Genomic DNA, 17,845 nt, shown 5'->3' on the forward strand with positions numbered 1-17,845 from the left:
GCTGGTCGAATTTTAACCCTTATAACTTCCTAACAAAAAAAAATTTTGTTTCCAAAATTGTGCTGATGTAAAGTAAACATGTGGGAAATGTTATTTATTAACTATTTTGTGTCACATATCTCTCTGGTTTAACAGAATAAAAATTCAAAATGTGAAAATTGCGAAATTTTCAAAATTTTCGCCAAATTTCCGTGTTTATCACAAATAAATGCAGAATTTATTGACCTAAATTTACCACTAACATGAAGCCCAATATGTCACGAAAAAACAATCTCAGAACCGCTAGGATCCGTTGAAGCGTTCCTGAGTTATTACCTCATAAAGGGACACTGGTCAGAATTGCAAAAAACGGCAAGGTCTTTAAGGTCAAAATAGGCTGGGTCTTGAAGGGGTTAAGTTAAAGAGGCCGAATAATATTGCACACCCTACTTTTCAGTTTTTGATTTTCCACAAAAATTTAAAATAACCAATAAATTTCGTTCAACTTCAAAACTTTGTTCCACTTGTTGATTCTTCACCAAAAATTCACATTTGGTATGTTTATGTTTGAAGCATGATATGTGGGAAACGGTTGAAAAGTTCCAGGGAGCCAAATACCTTCGCAAGGCACTATATATATATATATATGTATGTATATATATATATATATATATATATATATATTGTAGGCCTTTCAGAGATCGTTTCATCTTCAACTTCTTTACCTGTTCACAATAGCAGCAATTTTGACCAGGCGTCCCCAAACTTTTACATGCCACTATATGGTGCTTACCGCAGGATGAATAAGGGTATGTGCACACGTTGCGGATTTTGCTGCGGATCCGCAGTGGATTGGCTGCTGTGGATTCGCAGCAGTTTTCCATGAGTTTACAGTACCATGTAAACCTATGGAAAACAAAATCCGCAGTGCACATGTTGCGGAAAACAACGCGTGGAAACATAGCGTTGTTTATTCTGCAGCATGTCAATTCTTTGTGCACATTCCGCAGCGGTTTACACCTGCTCCATAATAGGAATCCACAGGTGTAAAACCGCAGGTGGAATCCGCACAAAATCTGCAAAAAAATTGCGGTAAATCCATGGTAATTCTGCAGGAAATCCGCAGTGCAGTTTACCTGCGGATTTACCAAGATCAGTCCGGAAAAATCTGCAGAGTAATCCTCAGTGTGTGCACATACCCTAACACTTACCGTATACCTCTCTCAGCAAGGTGTAGATTTCAATTAGCATATATATATATATATATATATATATATATATATCTAATATATAAAGCTGAATGTGTGTGTGTGTGTATGTGTGTATGTCCGGGATTGGCATCTGCACCGTCGCAGCTACAGCCACAAAATTTTGCACAGTCACGCGTCTGGACCCCGAGAGCGTCATAGGCTATGTTGTGAGGCGAAATTTTAACCCCGCGTGTTCCAATTCACCAAACAATTTTGCCCCTATCTACATAATGGGGAAAAAAGTGAAAGGAAAAGTGTTGGAGGCGTCGCAGCAACAGCCACAAAAGTTTGCACAGTCACACGTCTGGACCCTGAGAGCGTCATAGGCTATGTTGTGAGGTGAAATAAATTTTAACCCCGTGCTTTCCAGTTCACCAAACAATTTTGCCCCTATCTACATAATGGGGAAAAAGTGAAAGAAAAAGTGTTGGAGGCGTCGCAGCTACAGCCACAAAATTTTGCACAATCACACGTCTGGACCCCGAGAGCGTCATAGGCTATGTTGTGAGGCGAAATTTTAACCCCGCGTGTTCCAATTCACCAAACAATTTTGCCCCTATCTACATAATGGGGGAAAAAGTGAAAGGAAAAGTGTTGGAGGCGTCGCAGCTACAGCTACAAAATTATGCACAGTCACACGTCTGGACCCTGAGAGCGTCATAGGCTATGTTGTGAGGTGAAATTTTAACCCCGTGCTTTCCAATTCACCAAACAATTTTGCCCCTATCTACATAATGGGGAAAAAGTGAAAGGAAAAGTGTTGGAGGCGTCGCAGCTACAGCCACAAAATTTTGCACAGTCACACGTCTGGACCCCGAGAGCGTCACAGGCTATGTTGTGAGGTGAAATTTTAACCCCGCGCTTTCCAATTCACCAAACAATTTTGCTCCTATCTACATAATGCGAAAAAATGAAAGGAAAAGTGTAGGAGGCAAATTGACAGCTGCCAGATGTGAACAAGGGGGACTTAAAGAATGAGAGCGATGGCGCCAAAGAGTATATACCGTACACAGGGCCGGCTCCAGGTTTTTGAGGGCCCCGGGCGAAAGAGTCTCAGTGGGCCCCCCCCCCCCCTTTAACACATACCACGATTCATGATGCCCAGATACAGCAGAGAAATATAGGTATAGTCCAATGCCATAATTCACTTCTTACATGAGTGATAGCTATTGTAAGTTCTGCAGTGTATATATACAGGACAGGAGGAGTGGTACTGTGCAGTGTATATATACAGGACAGGAGGAGTGGTACTGTGCGGTGTATATATACAGGGGAGAGGTACTGTGCGGTGTATATATAGAGGGGAGTGGTACTGTGCAGTGTATATATACAGAAGGAGAGGTACTGTGCAGTATATATATACAGGGGAGAGGTACTGTGCGGTGTATATATACAGGGGAGAGGTACTGTGCAGTGTATATATACAGGGGAGAGGTACTGTGTGGTGTATATATACAGGGGAGAGGTATGGTGCAGTGTATATATACAGGGGAGAGGTACTGTGCGGTGTATATACTTCAACAGCCGCCCAGCCCAGGCCCCCAGCACCTGTCCTGCATATATATTATATACAAACACTGTATCTTTACAGGCTGTGCTGGGGGCCTGGGCTGGGCGGCTGCTGTAGTATATATATATATATATATATATATATATACATATATATGTCAGCTGCAGCCGCCCAGCCCATGGCCGCATCCCCCCCCCCCCAGGTCACCCAAACTGTCAGAATATACAGCGATATAGCATGGCACTCACTCAGGTGCCGGTAGCAGCTCCTCCAGTCCGGAATCTGCCTGTGCCTGATTAGTTCAGCACTGCACACAGCCAGGAGAGCAGAGCAGGAGAACTCTCCGCCCACAATGTCACGCTGGCTGTGTCCTTAACCCCTATGAGCCTGGCCCTGCACTGACTGAGAAGATGCTTGTGCCAGGCAGGGCAAATTGAAAGGGTAGAAAGGGTTAAAGTGGCCAGATGGATGTATGACTGTGTGAGTGGGCCCCCCTGTCTTGTCAGGGCCCCGGCACTTGCCCGGGTGCGCCGGGTGCTGACGCCGGCCCTGACCGTACAGTTGCTAAGGTGGGGCCTCGACATGGGATACTCACCACACATGGGGATATGAACACACACAAAATGCGCCACACACTACCACGTGCTTGAACACATATTACCCTCAGCACACATTTCACCACAAATACACCAACCTCGCCACATAAAAGTCAAAACACAAAAGTCGCCACTCAAAACTCGCCACGCGCAGAACTCGCCACATGCAAAAACTAGGCTCTTGCAAAACTCGCCACAAGTGCAAAATTCTCCTCATGAAAAACTCGCCACACGCAAAACTTGCACACGCGGAAAAATTGCCACATGCACAAAAGTTGCAACACATGCAAAAGTTGCCTCACACAAAACTTGCACATACTCAAAAGGCACCATACATAATACTCGCAACGCGCAAAACTCGCCATGCGCAAAACTTGCTGCACTCAACTTGCTACACTAACCTGTCACATGTAACTCGACACACAAAAGTTGCTACACGCATGTTGCTACACAAAACTCATCTCACAAAAGTCGCTACATGCATGTCGCCACACGCAACTCAACACACACAACTTGACAAACGAAACTCGCCCTAAAACACACACAAGTCTGGTATTATCCTTCAAAAATAAAAATCTGATTAATAAGCAGACAAACTACAACAATTGCACCATATAGGAAATACGGCAGCTGTCAGTCACATGATCTGTCTATTATGTGTATGTGTGAGCTAATATATACTGCCAGGGGGAGGGCTTCCTGTTGGCTGGGGATTTATCAGGCTGCCAATTTAGCTTACAAATACTGAGGTAAAAATACTGAGCAAATAACGTGTGAACGAGGTCTAATACAGGAGGAGATGACACACAGGTATATACTATATACAGGGGAGATGACACACAGATATATACTATATACAGGAGAGATGACACACAGGTATATACTATATAGACGAGGAGATGACATACAGGTACATATATATACAGGAGGAGATGACATACAGGTATATACTATATACAAGAGGAGATGACACACAGGTATATACTATATACAGGAGCAGATGACCTACAGGTATATACTATATACAGGAGGAGATGACATACAGGTATATGCTATATATAGAAGATGACATACAGGTATATACTATATACAGGAGGAGATGACACACAGATAAATACTATATACAGGGGAGATGACACACAGGTATATACTATATACAGGAGGAGATGACATACATGTATATACTATATATAGAAGGAGATGACATACAGGTATATACTATATATAAGAGGAGATGACATACAGGTATATACTATATACAGGGGAGATGACACACAGCAGGTATATACTATATACAGGGGAGATGACATACAGGTATATACTATATACAGGAGATGACATACAGGTGTATAATATATATAAGGGAGATGACAAACATGTATATACTGAGGTGAAAATGAGAGGTGTGAGTACAAAATGAGAGGAGTGAGGGAAAATAGTGGAGTGATCAGAAAATGACAGATGTGAGGTTGAAATGACAAGTGTTAGGGGGGAATGAGAGGAGTGAGGGAGAAAATGAGAGGTGTGAGGGAGAAAATGAAAGATGTGAGGGGGAAAATGAAAGATGCGATTGGGAAAATGAGAGGCGTGATGGGAAAATAAGAGAAGTGAGGTGCTATAACTAACCACAGATATTTACTATGCCCAGGCAACGCCGGGCTCTTCAGCTAGTATATATATATAATCCAAGTAAATCACACTTCTGTGAAATCAAACTATCCACTTAGCAAGCAACACTGTCTGACAATCAATTTCACATGCTGTCGTGGTAGCATGAGACGGACTCTACAACCCACACAAGTGGCTCAGGTAGTGCAGCTCATCCAGTATGGCACATCAATGCGACCTGTGGCAAGAAGGTTTGATGTCTGTCAGCCAGCGAGTCCAGAGCCTGGATGTGCTACCAGGAGACAGGCCAGTACACCAGGAGACGTGAAGGGGGCTGTAGGAGGGCAACAACCCAGCGTCAGGACTGCTACCTCAGCCTTTGTGCAAGGAGGAACAGGAGGAGCACTGTTATGACCTGGTGGTGAGGACAATAATGGACCTCGTGGTTAAGAGCACACGGAATGACCTGATAGTTACTAATAGTACAGGACAAGCTCTGAGACGTGGGAACTCTGCTGACCGCAATCCCTAATCCTATCACACACACTAGAAATAGCCGTGGATTGCTCCTAACGCTCCCTATGCAACTCGTCACAGCCTAAGGAACTAGCTAGCCCTAAAGATAGAAAAATAAAGCCTACCTTGCCTCAGAGAAATTCCCCAAAGGAACAGGCAGCCCCCCACATATAATGACTGTGAGTTAAGATGAAAATTACAAACACAGAGATGAAATAGATTTAGCAAAGTGAGGCCCGACTTACTGAACAGACAGAGGATAGGAAAGGTAACTTTGCGGTCAGCACAAAAAACTACAAAAAGACCACGCAGAGGGCGCAAAAAGACCCTCCGAACCGACTCACGGTGCGGAGGCGCTCCCTCTGCGTCCCAGAGCTTCCAGCAAGCAAGGCAAAAATCAAAATAGCAAGCTGGACAGAAAAAATAGCAAACAGAGAAAAACAAGCAGGAACTTAGCTTCTGCTGGGAAGACAGGTCACAAGAACGATCCAGAAGCGGACTAGACCAATACTGGAACATTGACAGGTGGCATGGAGCAATGATCTAGGTGGAGTTAAATAGAGCAGCCAGCTAACGAATTAACCTCGTCACCTGTGGAAGGAACCTCAGAAGCCGCAGCCCCACTCACAACCACCAGAGGAAGCCCATGGACAGAACCAGCCGAAGTACCATTCATGACCACAGGAGGGAGCTTAACAACAGAATTCACAACAGTACCCCCCCTTGAGGAGGGGTCACCGAACCCTCACCAGAGCCCCCAGGCCGACCAGGACGAGCCAAATGAAAGGCACGAACCAGATCGGCAGAATGAACATCAGAGGCAAAGACCCAGGAATTATCTTCCTGACCATAACCCTTCCAATTGACCAGGTACTGGCGTTTCCGTCTCGAAATACGAGAATCCAAAATCTTCTCCACCACATACTCCAACTCCCCCTTAACCAACACCGGGGCAGGAGGATCAACGGATGGAACCACAGGCGCCACGTACCTCCGCAACAACGACCTATGGAATACATTATGGATGACAAAAGAAGCTGGAAGGGTCAAACGAAATGACACAGGATTGAGAACCTCAGAAATCTTATACGGACCAATGAAACGAGGCTTAAACTTAGGAGAGGAAACCTTCATAGGAACATAACGAGACGACAACCAAACCAAATCCCCAACACGAAGTCAGGGACCCACACAGCGCCGGCGGTTAGCGAAACGTTGAGCCTTCTCCTGGGACAATGTCAAATTGTCCACCACATGAGTCCAAATCTGCTGCAACCTGCCCACCACAGTATCTACACCAGGACAGTCCGAAGACTCAACCTGCCCTGAAGAGAAACGAGGATGGAAACCAGAATTGCAGAAAAACGGCGAAACCAAAGTAGCCGAGCTGGCCCGATTATTAAGGGTGAACTCAGCCAAAGGCAAAAAGGACACCCAATCATCCTGATCAGCAGAAACAAAGCATCTCAGATATGTTACCAAAGTCTGATTAGTACGTTCGGTTTGGCCATTTGTCTGAAGATGGAAAAAGACAAATCAATGCCCATCCTAGCACAAAAGGATCGCCAAAACCTCGAAACAAACTGGGAACCTCTGTCCGAAACGATGTTCTCCGGAATGCCATGTAAACGAACCACATGCTGGAAAAACAACGGCACCAAATCAGAGGAGGAAGGCAATTTAGACAAGGGTACCAAATGGACCATCTTAGAGAAGCGATCACAAACCACCCATATGACCGACATCTTTTGAGAGACGGGGAGATCCGAAATAAAATCCATAGAAATATGCGTCCAGCGCCTCTTCGGGACCGGCAAGGGCAAAAGCAACCCACTGGCACGAGAACAGCAGGGCTTAGCCCGAGCACAAGTCCCACAGCACTGCACAAAAGAACGCACATCCCGCGACAAAGACGGCCACCAAAAGGATCTAGCCACCAAATCTCTGGTACCAAAGATTCCAGCATGACTAGCCAACACCGAACAATGAACCTCGGAGATAACTCTACTAGTCCATTTATCAGGGACAAACAGTTTCTCTGCTGGGCAACGGTCAGGTCTATCAGCCTGAAATTTTTGCAGCACCCGCCGCAAATCAGGGGAGATGGCAGACAAAATTACCCCCTCTTTGAGAATACCCGCCGGCTCAGGAACACCCGGAGAGTCGGGCACAAAACTCCTTGACAGGGCATCAGCCTTCCCATTCTTAGAGCCCGGAAGGTACGAAACCACAAAATCAAAACGGGAGAAAAATAGCGACCAACGAGCCTGTCTAGGATTCAACCATTTGGCAGACTCGAGATAAGTCAAATTCTTGTGATCTGTCAAGACCACCACGCGATGCTTGGCTCCTTCAAGCCAATGACGCCACTCCTTGAATGCCCACTTCATGGCCAACAACTCTCGATTGCCAACATCATAATTAGTAACATAGTAACATAGTTAGTAAGGCCGAAAAAAGACATTTGTCCATCCAGTTCAGCCTATATTCCATTATAATAAATACCCAGATCTACGTCCTTCTACAGAACCTAATAATTGTATGATACAATATTGTTCTGCTCCAGGAAGACATCCAGGCCTCTCTTGAACCCCTCGACTGAGTTCGCCATCACCACCTCCTCAGGCATAGTAACATAGTTAGTAAGGCCGAAAAAAGACATTTGTCCAAAAAAGAATCTGTCGACGAGGATGGGATTCGAACCCACGCGTGCAGAGCACAATGGATTAGCAGTCCATCGCCTTAACCACTCGGCCACCTCGTCATACTTAATTATTGCGCTCAGCAGGCGAAAACTTTCTAGAAAAGAAGGCACATGGTTTCATCACCGAGCCATCAGAACTTCTTTGTGACAAAACAGCTCCTGCTCCAATCTCAGAAGCATCAACCTTGACCTGAAACGGGAGCGAAACATCTGGCTGGCACAACACAGGGGCAGAAGAAAAACGACGCTTCAACTCCTGAAAAGCTTCCACAGCCGCAGAAGACCAATTGACCACATCAGCACCCTTCTTGGTCAAATCAGTCAACGGTTTAGCAACACTAGAAAAATTACTGATGAAGCGACGATAAAAATTAGCAAAGCCCAGGAACTTTTGCAGACTCTTCACAGATGTCGGCTGAGTTCAATCATAAATGGCCTGGACTTTAACAGGGTTCATCTCGATAGTAGAAGGTTAAAAAATGAAACCCAAAAATGAAACCTTCTGAACTCCAAAGAGACACTTAGACCCCTTCACAAACAAAGAATTAGCACGAAGGACCTGGAACACCATTCTGACCTGCTTCACGTGAGACTCCCAATCATCCGAGAAGACCAAAATATTATCCAAATATACAATCAGGAATTTATCCAGGTACTCTCGGAAGATGTCATGCATAAAGGGCTGAAATACTGATGGAGCATTGGAAAGCCCGAATGGCATAACCAGGTACTCAAAATGGCCCTCGGGCGTATTAAATGCTGTTTTCCATTCATCGCCCTGTTTAATACGCACAAGATTATACGCACCACGAAGATCTATCTTGGTGAACCAACTAGCCCCCTTAATCCGAGCAAATAAATCAGACAGCAGCGGCAAAGGGTACTGAAATTTGACTGTGATCTTATTAAGAAGGCGGTAATCAATACAAGGTCTCAAAGAACCATCCTTCTTGGCCACAAAAAAGAACCCTGCTCCTAACGGTGATGATGACGGGCAAATATGGCCTTTCTCCAAGGATTCCTTTATATAACTCCGCATAGCGGCGTGTTCTGGCACAGATAAATTGAACAGTCAGCCCTTAGGAAACTTACTACCAGGAATCAAATTGATAGCACAATCGCAATCCCTATGAGGAGGTAGGGCACTGGATTTGGGCTCATCAAATACATCCCGGTAATCCGACAAAAACTCTGGAACTTCAGAAGGGGTGGATGACGAAATAGACAAAAATGGAACATCACCATGTACCCCCTGACAACCCCAGCTGGACACAGACATAGATTTCCAGTCCAATACTGGATTATGGACCTGTAGCCATGGCAACCCCAAAACGACCACATCATGCAGATTATGCAACACCAAAAAACGAATATCCTCCTAATGTGCAGGAGCCATGCACATGGTCAATTGGGTCCAGTACTGGGGCTTATTCTTGGCCAAAGGCGTAGCATCAATTCCTCTCAATGGAATAGGATACTGCAAGGGCTCCAAGAAAAAACCACAGCGCCTAGCAAACTCCAAGTCCATCAAATTCAGGGCAGCGCCTGAATCCACAAATGCCATAACAGAATAGGATGACAAAGAGCAAATCAGTGTAACGGACAAAAGAAATTTCGACTGTACCGTACCAATGGTGGCAGACCTAGCGAAACGCTTAGTGCGCTTAGGACAATTGGAGATAGCATGAGTGGAATCACCATGGTAAAAACACAGCCCATTCCGACGTCTGTGTTCTTGCCGTTCAGCTCTGGTCAAAGTCCTATCACATTGCATAGGCTCAGGTCTATGCTCAGATAATACCGCCAAATGGTGCACAACTTTACGCTCACGCAAGCGTCGATCGATCTGAATGGCCAAAGACATAGACTCATTCAGACCAGCAGGCATGGGAAATCCCACCATGACATCCTTAAGGGCTTCAGAGAGACCCTTTCTGAAAATTGCTGCCAGCGCACATTCATTCCACTGAGTGAGTACAGACCACTTCCTAAACTTCTGACAATATATCTCTTCCTCATCCTGACCCTGACACAGAGCCAGCAAGATTTTCTCTGCCTGATCCACTGAATTTGGTTCATCATAAAGCAATCCAAGCGCCAGAAAAAACGCATCAACATCACGCAATGCCGGATCTCCTGGCGCAAGGGAAAATGCCCAGTCTTGAGGGTCGCCACGTAACAAAGAAATAATGATTTTCACTTGTTGAACAGGGTCACCTGAGGAGCGAGGTTTCAAAGCAAGAAACAATTTACAATTATTTTTGAAATTCAGAAACTTAGATCTATCCCCAAAAAACAAATCAGGAATAGGAATCCTAGGCTCTAACATCGGATTCTGAACCACAAAATCTTGAATGTTTTGTACCCTTGCAGTGAGATTATCCATACAAGAGGACAGACCTTGAATGTCCATATCTACACCTGTATCCTGAACCACCCAGAGTTAAAGGGGAAAAGAGAGACAAAACACACTGCAAAGAAAAAAAAAATGGTCTCAGAACTTCTCTTATCCCTCTATATAGATGCATTAATACTTTTGGCCACCTGTACTGTTATGACCTGGTGGTGAGGACAATAATGGACCTGGTGGTTAAGAGCACACGGAATGACCTGATAGTTACTAATAATACAGGACAAGCTCTGAGACGTGGGAACTCTGCTGACCGCAATCCCTAATCCTATCACACACACTAGAAATAGCCGTGGATTGCTCCTAACGCTCCCTATGCAACTCGTCACAGCCTAAGGAACTAGCTAGCCCTAAAGATAGAAAAATAAAGCCTACCTTGCCTCAGAGAAATTCCCCAAAGGAACAGGCAGCCCCCCACATATAATGACTGTGAGTTAAGATGAAAATTACAAACACAGAGATGAAATAGATTTAGCAAAGTGAGGCCCGACTTACTGAACAGACAGAGGATAGGAAAGGTAACTTTGCGGTCAGCACAAAAAACTACAAAAAGACCACGCAGAAGGCGCAAAAAGACCCTCCGCACCGACTCACGGTGCTGAGGCGCTCCCTCTGCGTCCCAGAGCTTCCAGCAAGCAAGACAAAAACAAAAATAGCAAGCTGGACAGAAAAAATAGCAAACAGAGAAAAACAAGCAGGAACTTAGTTTCTGCTGGGAAGACAGGTCACAAGAACGATCCAGAAGCGAACTAGACCAATACTGGAACATTGACAGGTGGCATGGAGCAATGATCTAGGTGGAGTTAAATAGAGCAGCCAGCTAACGAATTAACCTGGTCAACTGTGGAAGGAACCTCAGAAGCCGCAGCCCCACTCACAACCACCAGAGGAAGCCCATGGACAGAACCAGCCGAAGTACCATTCATGACCACAGGAGGGAGCTCAACAACAGAATTCACAACAGAGCACTGCCAGAGCCTTGCAAAATGACATCCAGCAGGCCACAAATGTGCATGTGTCTGCACAAATGGTTAGAAACAGACTCCAAGAGGATGTTCTGAGTGCCCGACATCCACAGATGGTTGTGCTCACAGCCCAAAACCGCTTGACATTTGCCACAGAACACCAGGATTGGCAAATTCACCACTGGTGCCCTGTACTCTTCACAAATGAAAGCAGGTTCACACTGAGCACATGTGACAGACGTGATACAGTCTGGAGACGCTGTGGAGAGCGATCTGCCTGCAACATTCTTCAGCATGACCGGTTTGGCAATGGGTCAGTAATGGTGTGGGGTGGAATTTCTTTGCAGAGCCGCACAGCACTCCAAGTGCTCGCCAGAGGTAGCCTGACTGCCATTAGGTACCGAGATGAGATTCTCCTACCCTTGTGAGACCATATGCTGGTGTGGTTGGCCCTGGGTTCCTCCTATTGCAGGACAATGCCAGACCTCATGTGGCTGGATTGTGTCAGCACTTCCTGCAAGATGAAGGCATTGAAGCTATGGACTGGCCCGCCCGTTCCCCAGACCTGAATCCGATTGAACACATCTGGGACATCATGTCTCGCACCATCCACCAACGTCACGTTGCACTGTCCAGGAGATGGCGGATACTTTAGTCCAGGTCAGGGAGATCTCTCAGGAGACCATCAGCTGCCTCACCAGGAGCAAGCGCAGGCGTTGTAGGGAGGTCATACAGGCACGTGGAGGCCATACACACTCCTGAGCATAATTTCCTTATCTTATGGCATTTCCACTGAAGTCGGATAAGCCGGAAACTTCATTTTCCAGTTTGATTTTGAGCATCATTCCAACTCCAGACCTCGGTGGGATATTAGTTGTGATTTATGTTGATCATTTTAAGGTTTTATTGTTCTCAACACATTCCACTATGTAATGAATAAAGATTTACAACTGGAATATTTCATTCAGTGATATCTAGGATGTTGGATTTTAGTGTTCCCTTTATTTTTTTGAGCAGTGCATATATACTACTGTTCAACGGTTAGGGGTCACTTAGAAATTTTCTTATTTTTGAAAAAAAAGCAGTTTTTTTTCCATTGAAGCTAATATTAAATGATTCAGAAATACACTCTATATATTGTTAATATGGTAAATGACTATTCTAGCTGCAAAAGTCTGGTTTGTAATGCAATATCTTCATAGGTATATAGAGGCCCATTTCCAACAACCATCACTCCAGTGTTCTTATGGTACGTTGTGTTTGCTAACTGTGTAAGAAGGCTAATAGATGGTTAGAATGCCCTTGAAAACGCTCATGCAAGTATGTTAGCACAGCTGAAAACAGTTTGGCTGATGAGAGAAGCTATAAACCTGACTTTCCTTTGAGCTAGTTGAGAATCTGGAGCATTACATTTGTTGGTTCCATTAAACTCTCCAAATGGCCAGAAAAAAAGAACTTTCATGGGAAACTCGACAGTCTATTCTTGTTCTTAGAAATGAAGGTTATTCCATGCGAGAAATTGACAAGAAACTGAAGATTTCCTACCACAGTGTGTACTACTCCCTTCAGAGGAAAGCACAAACAGGCTCCAACCAGAGTAGAAAGAGAAGTGGGAGGCCCCCCTGCACAACTGAGCAACAAGACAAGTACATTAGAGTCTGTAGTTTGAAAAATCGACACCTCACAGGTCCTCAACTGGTAGCTTCATTAAATAGTACACGCAGTGTCAAAGTATACAGTGAAGAGGCGACTCCGGGATGCTGGCCTCCAGGGCAAAGTGGCAAAGAAGAAGCCATATCTGAAACTGGTTAATAAATGGAAAAGATTAATATGGGCAAAAGAACACAGACATTGGACAGAGGAAGATTGGAAAAAGTGTCATGGACAGACAAATCCAAGTTTGAGGTGTTTGGATCACACAGAACAACATTTGTGAGGCGCAGAACAACTGAAACTGAAAAGATGCTGGAAGAGTGCCTGAAGCCATCCATCTGTCAAGCATTGTGGAGGTAATGTGATGGTCTGGGGTTGCTTTGGTGCTGGTAAAGTGGGAGATTTGTACAAGGTAAAAGGAATTTTGAATAAGGAAGGCTATAACTCCATTTTGCAATGCCATGCCATACCCTGTGGACCATCCCCCGCCTCATCAGGAGCATGCCCAGGCATTGTATGCAGGTCATACAGGCACGTGGAGGCCACACACACACTACTGAGCATCATTTCCTTGTTTTGAGGCATTTCCACTGAAGTTGGATAAGTCTGTAATTTGATTTTCCACTTTCATTTTGAGTATCGTTCCAAATCCAGGGCTCCATTGGTTAATAAATTTGATTTCTATTGATGATTTTTGTGTAATGTTTTTTGTCAGCACATTCAACTTTGTACAGAACAAAGTATTCAATGAGAATATTTCATTCATTCAGATCTAGGATGTGTTATTTGAGTGTTCCCTTCCCTATTTTGCTGAGCAGTATATATATATACTCGAGTATAAGCCTAGATTTTCAGCCCATTTTTTGGGGCTGAAAGTCCCCCCTCTCGGCTTATACTCGAGTCATACCCGGGGGTCGGCAGGGGAAGGGAGCGGGGGCTCTCTAATTATACTCACCTACTGCTGGCGCGGTCCCTGCACGTTCCTGCTTCTTCCAGGGCTGCAGCTTCTTCCTGTACTGAGCGGTCACATGGTACCGCTCATTACAGTAATGAATATGCGGCTCCACCTCTATGGGAGGTGGAGCCGCATGTTCATTACTGTAATGAGCGGTAACTGTGACCGCTCAATACAGGAAGAAGATGCAGCGGTGGAAGAAGCATGGACATGCAGGGACCGCGCCAGCAGTAGGTGAGTATACGGGGAGGGGAGCGCTGCGCTGCACGATATTTACCGCTCCTCGTTCCGGTGTGGCTCCGTCTTCATCTTCCTCTGGCTGTGACACTCAGGTCAGAGGGCGTGGTGAGTGGTCAGTGCACGCCCTCTGCTGAACGTCAGTGCTGAAGATGGAGCCGCACCGGAATGAGGAGCAGGTAACTATTGAAAGTGCCAGGGGGGGGGGGGCCTGAGCGAAGAGAGTAGAGGATGTGATTTTTTTTTATCGCAGCAAAAGCATATGGGGCAAGTGACTGTATGGATGATCTTATGGGGCCATAACGCTTGTGCAGCACTATAAGGGGCAAGTGACTGTATGGATGATCTTATGGGGTCAAAACGCTTGTGCGGCACTATATGGAGCAAGTGACTGTATGGAGCATCTTATGGGGCCATAACGCTTGTGCAGCACTATATGAGGCAAGTGACTGTACGGAGCATCTTATGGGGCCATAACGTTTGTGCAGCATTATAAGGGGAAAGTGACTGTATGGAGCATCTTATGGGGCCATAACGCTTGTGCAGCACTATATGGGGCAAGTGACTGTATGGATGATCATATGGGGCCATAACGCTTGTGCAGCACTATATGGGGCAAGTGACTGTATGGAGCATCTTATGGGGCCATAACGTTTGTGCAGCACTATATGGGGCAAATATCTCTATGGAGCATCTTATGGGGCCATTATTACCCTTTATGCAGGATTATATGGGGCATATTTTAATATGAAACATCTAATGGGGCCCATCAAACTTTATGGAGCATTATATGGGGCTCCTGATTCAATATGGATATTCAAAAACACTTAACCTACTGATGTCTCAATTAATTTTACTTTTATTGGTATCTATTTTTACTTTTGAAATTTACCGGTAGCTGCTGCATTTTCCACCCTAGGCTTATATTCGAGTCATTAAGTTTTCCCAGTTTTTTGTGGCAAAATTAGGGGGGTCGGCTTATACTCGGGTATATATGGTATATAAGCAAAAAAGGGAAACAGCACAAAAAGATTTAAAAAATAGACTTTAATGCCCAGTGGCGTGTGTGTATATATATCTATATATATATATATATATATATATATATATATATATATATATACATACACAGTTGTGGGCAAAAGTAGAGTTGAGCGACTTTTACTTTTCTAGGATCGAGTCGGGTTTCGCGAAACCCGACTTTGTCAAAAGTCGGGTCGGGTGAAATCGGCCGATTATTTCGAAAAGTCGGGGGCCGACCGAAACACGAAACCCAATGCAAGTCAATGGGGAATCAAAGTCGGCAGTGAGTGGAGGACAGGAAAACACCTACAGTGCCCATTTTAATGCCAAAAACATCAATTCTTATTTCTTAAGCTGTCAATCTTAATTTACTTCATAATAATAGTTAGGCATTGAAAACAGAGGGTCATTTGGCTAAAGTTTTTTTTTGGGGGGGGGGGTAGGGCTGGCTCAAGATTTTCGTGGGCCCAGGAAACGCAGAATGCGTCACGGTGGTGGAGCAGGGAGAGGTAAGTATTTCAACTTCGCAAGTGCTGTGATCCTGAGCAAGCAGGGGGGGCCCACTAGTTGGCACTGGCACAGGGCCCCTCATAGTACGGCGGTGTGTTTGACAGCGGGTGGCGCCTCCCACTGCCAGAGACACTTTTGCGTACTATGAGGGGCCCTGTGCCAGTGCCAACAAGTATGCCCACCCCTGCTGGAGGAACCTGCACTTTCATCTGCACCTTCCTCTTTTACCCCATGTAAAGTGGTATAGTGTGCGGGAAGGGGAACCTGACTTTCAGCAGGTTCAGATTCAGGCTGTGTAGAGTGCAAGGGGAATGTAGTGGTCTGGGTCAATGTACCAGCAGAGTCATCTAGCAGTGGCTGGGCAATGGGCAGGATGAGGAGGAAACACATATAGGCCCAAATAATAAAGTAGGCTAAATGTAGTTCAAAATTGGTAACAGGACTAAACAAGCGGCATAGCTTTGTTCAGTGGAGGACAATTGTAATGAGTGGCACAGACACAGTTAGTAGGCCCAAAATAAAAAGTAGGCTAAATGCAGTTCAAAATTGGTAACAGGACTAAACAGGCGGCATAGCTTTGTTCAGTGGAGGACAACTGTAATGAGTGGCGCAGACACAGTTTGTAGGCCCAAAATTAAAAAGTAGGCTAAATGCAGTCCAAATTTGGTAACAGGACTAAACAGGCGGCATAGCTTAGTTCAGTGGAGGACAACAGTAATGAGTGGCGCACGGACAGTTAGTAGGCCCAACTAAAAAAGTAGGCTAAAAGCAGTTCAAAATTGGTAACAGGACTAAACAGGCGGCATAGCTTTGTTCAATGGAGGACAATTGTAATGAGTGGCGCAGACACAGTTTGTAGGTCCAAAATTAAAAAGTAGGCTAAAGGCAGTCCAAATTTGGTAACAGGACTAAACAGGCGGCATAGCTTTGTTCAGTGGAGGACAACATTAATGAGTGGTGCAGAGACAGGTTGTAGGACCAAAATTAAAAAGTAGCCTAAATGCAGTCCAAATTTGGTAACAGGACTAATCAAGCGGCATAGCTTTGTTCAGTGGAGGACAATTGTAATGAGTGGCGCAGACACAGTTAGTAGGCCCAAAATAAAAAAGTAGGTTAAATGCAGTTCAAAATTGGTAACAGGACTAAACAGGCGGCATAGCTTTGTTCATTGGAGGACAACAGTAATGACTGGCACAGAGACAGTTTGTAGGACCAAAATTAAAAAGTAGCCCAAATGCAGTCCAAATTTGGTAACAGGACTAAACAGGTGGCATAGCTTTGTTCAGTGGAGGACAACAGTAATGAGTGGCGCAGAGACAGTTTGTAGGACCAAAATTAAAAAGTAGCCTAAATGCAGTCCAAATTTGGTAACAGGATTAAACAGGCGGCATAGCTTTGTTCAGTGGAGGACAACAGTAATGAGTGGCACAGAGACAGTTTGTAGGACCAAAATTAAAAAGTAGCCTAAATGCTGTCTAAATTTGGTAACAGGACTAAACAAGCAGCATAGCTTTGTTCAGTGGAGGACAACAGTAATGAGTGGCGCAGAGATGGTTTGTAGGACCATAATTAAAAAGTATGAAAATAGGAGGACAAGGAGCATATGGTAAAGATATATACAAACGTAGTCTTTATTAATATAAACATTAAAAACAGACATCAGTAATGCAATAAATACATGTATTCCAATCAATCACATAAGGGGAAATAACACCCCTCTGCCACCCCAATGCTAATCAATAACTACACAAAAAGAGGAAAAAAAGACTCCATGTGCAGAGTAATAATAACAAAACAAGCCAAGGAATAAATAATGTGTTCGGTAGTCCGGTCATATGCGCTGAACTGGGATAACAGTGGTAAATAATCCATACCGCAACAGCATATGTAAGGAGAAGGCTTACCAAACAGGAGGGAAGCAGAGGAGGG

At 44.8% G+C, this 17,845-nt stretch overlaps 1 non-coding gene across 1 annotated transcript; it reads right to left on the reverse strand.

Annotated features, from left to right (window-relative positions):
* Positions 1–8,141: 8,141 nt before the first annotated feature.
* On the reverse strand, positions 8,142–8,223 carry TRNAS-GCU (transfer RNA serine (anticodon GCU)). The gene has a single exon. It is a non-coding gene; the product is annotated as a tRNA-Ser (tRNA).
* Between the last annotated feature and the right edge of the window lie 9,622 nt (positions 8,224–17,845).

The sequence above is a fragment of the Ranitomeya imitator genome, chromosome 5, assembly GCF_032444005.1.
Source record: "Ranitomeya imitator isolate aRanImi1 chromosome 5, aRanImi1.pri, whole genome shotgun sequence".
Taxonomy (NCBI): Eukaryota; Metazoa; Chordata; class Amphibia; order Anura; family Dendrobatidae; genus Ranitomeya; species Ranitomeya imitator.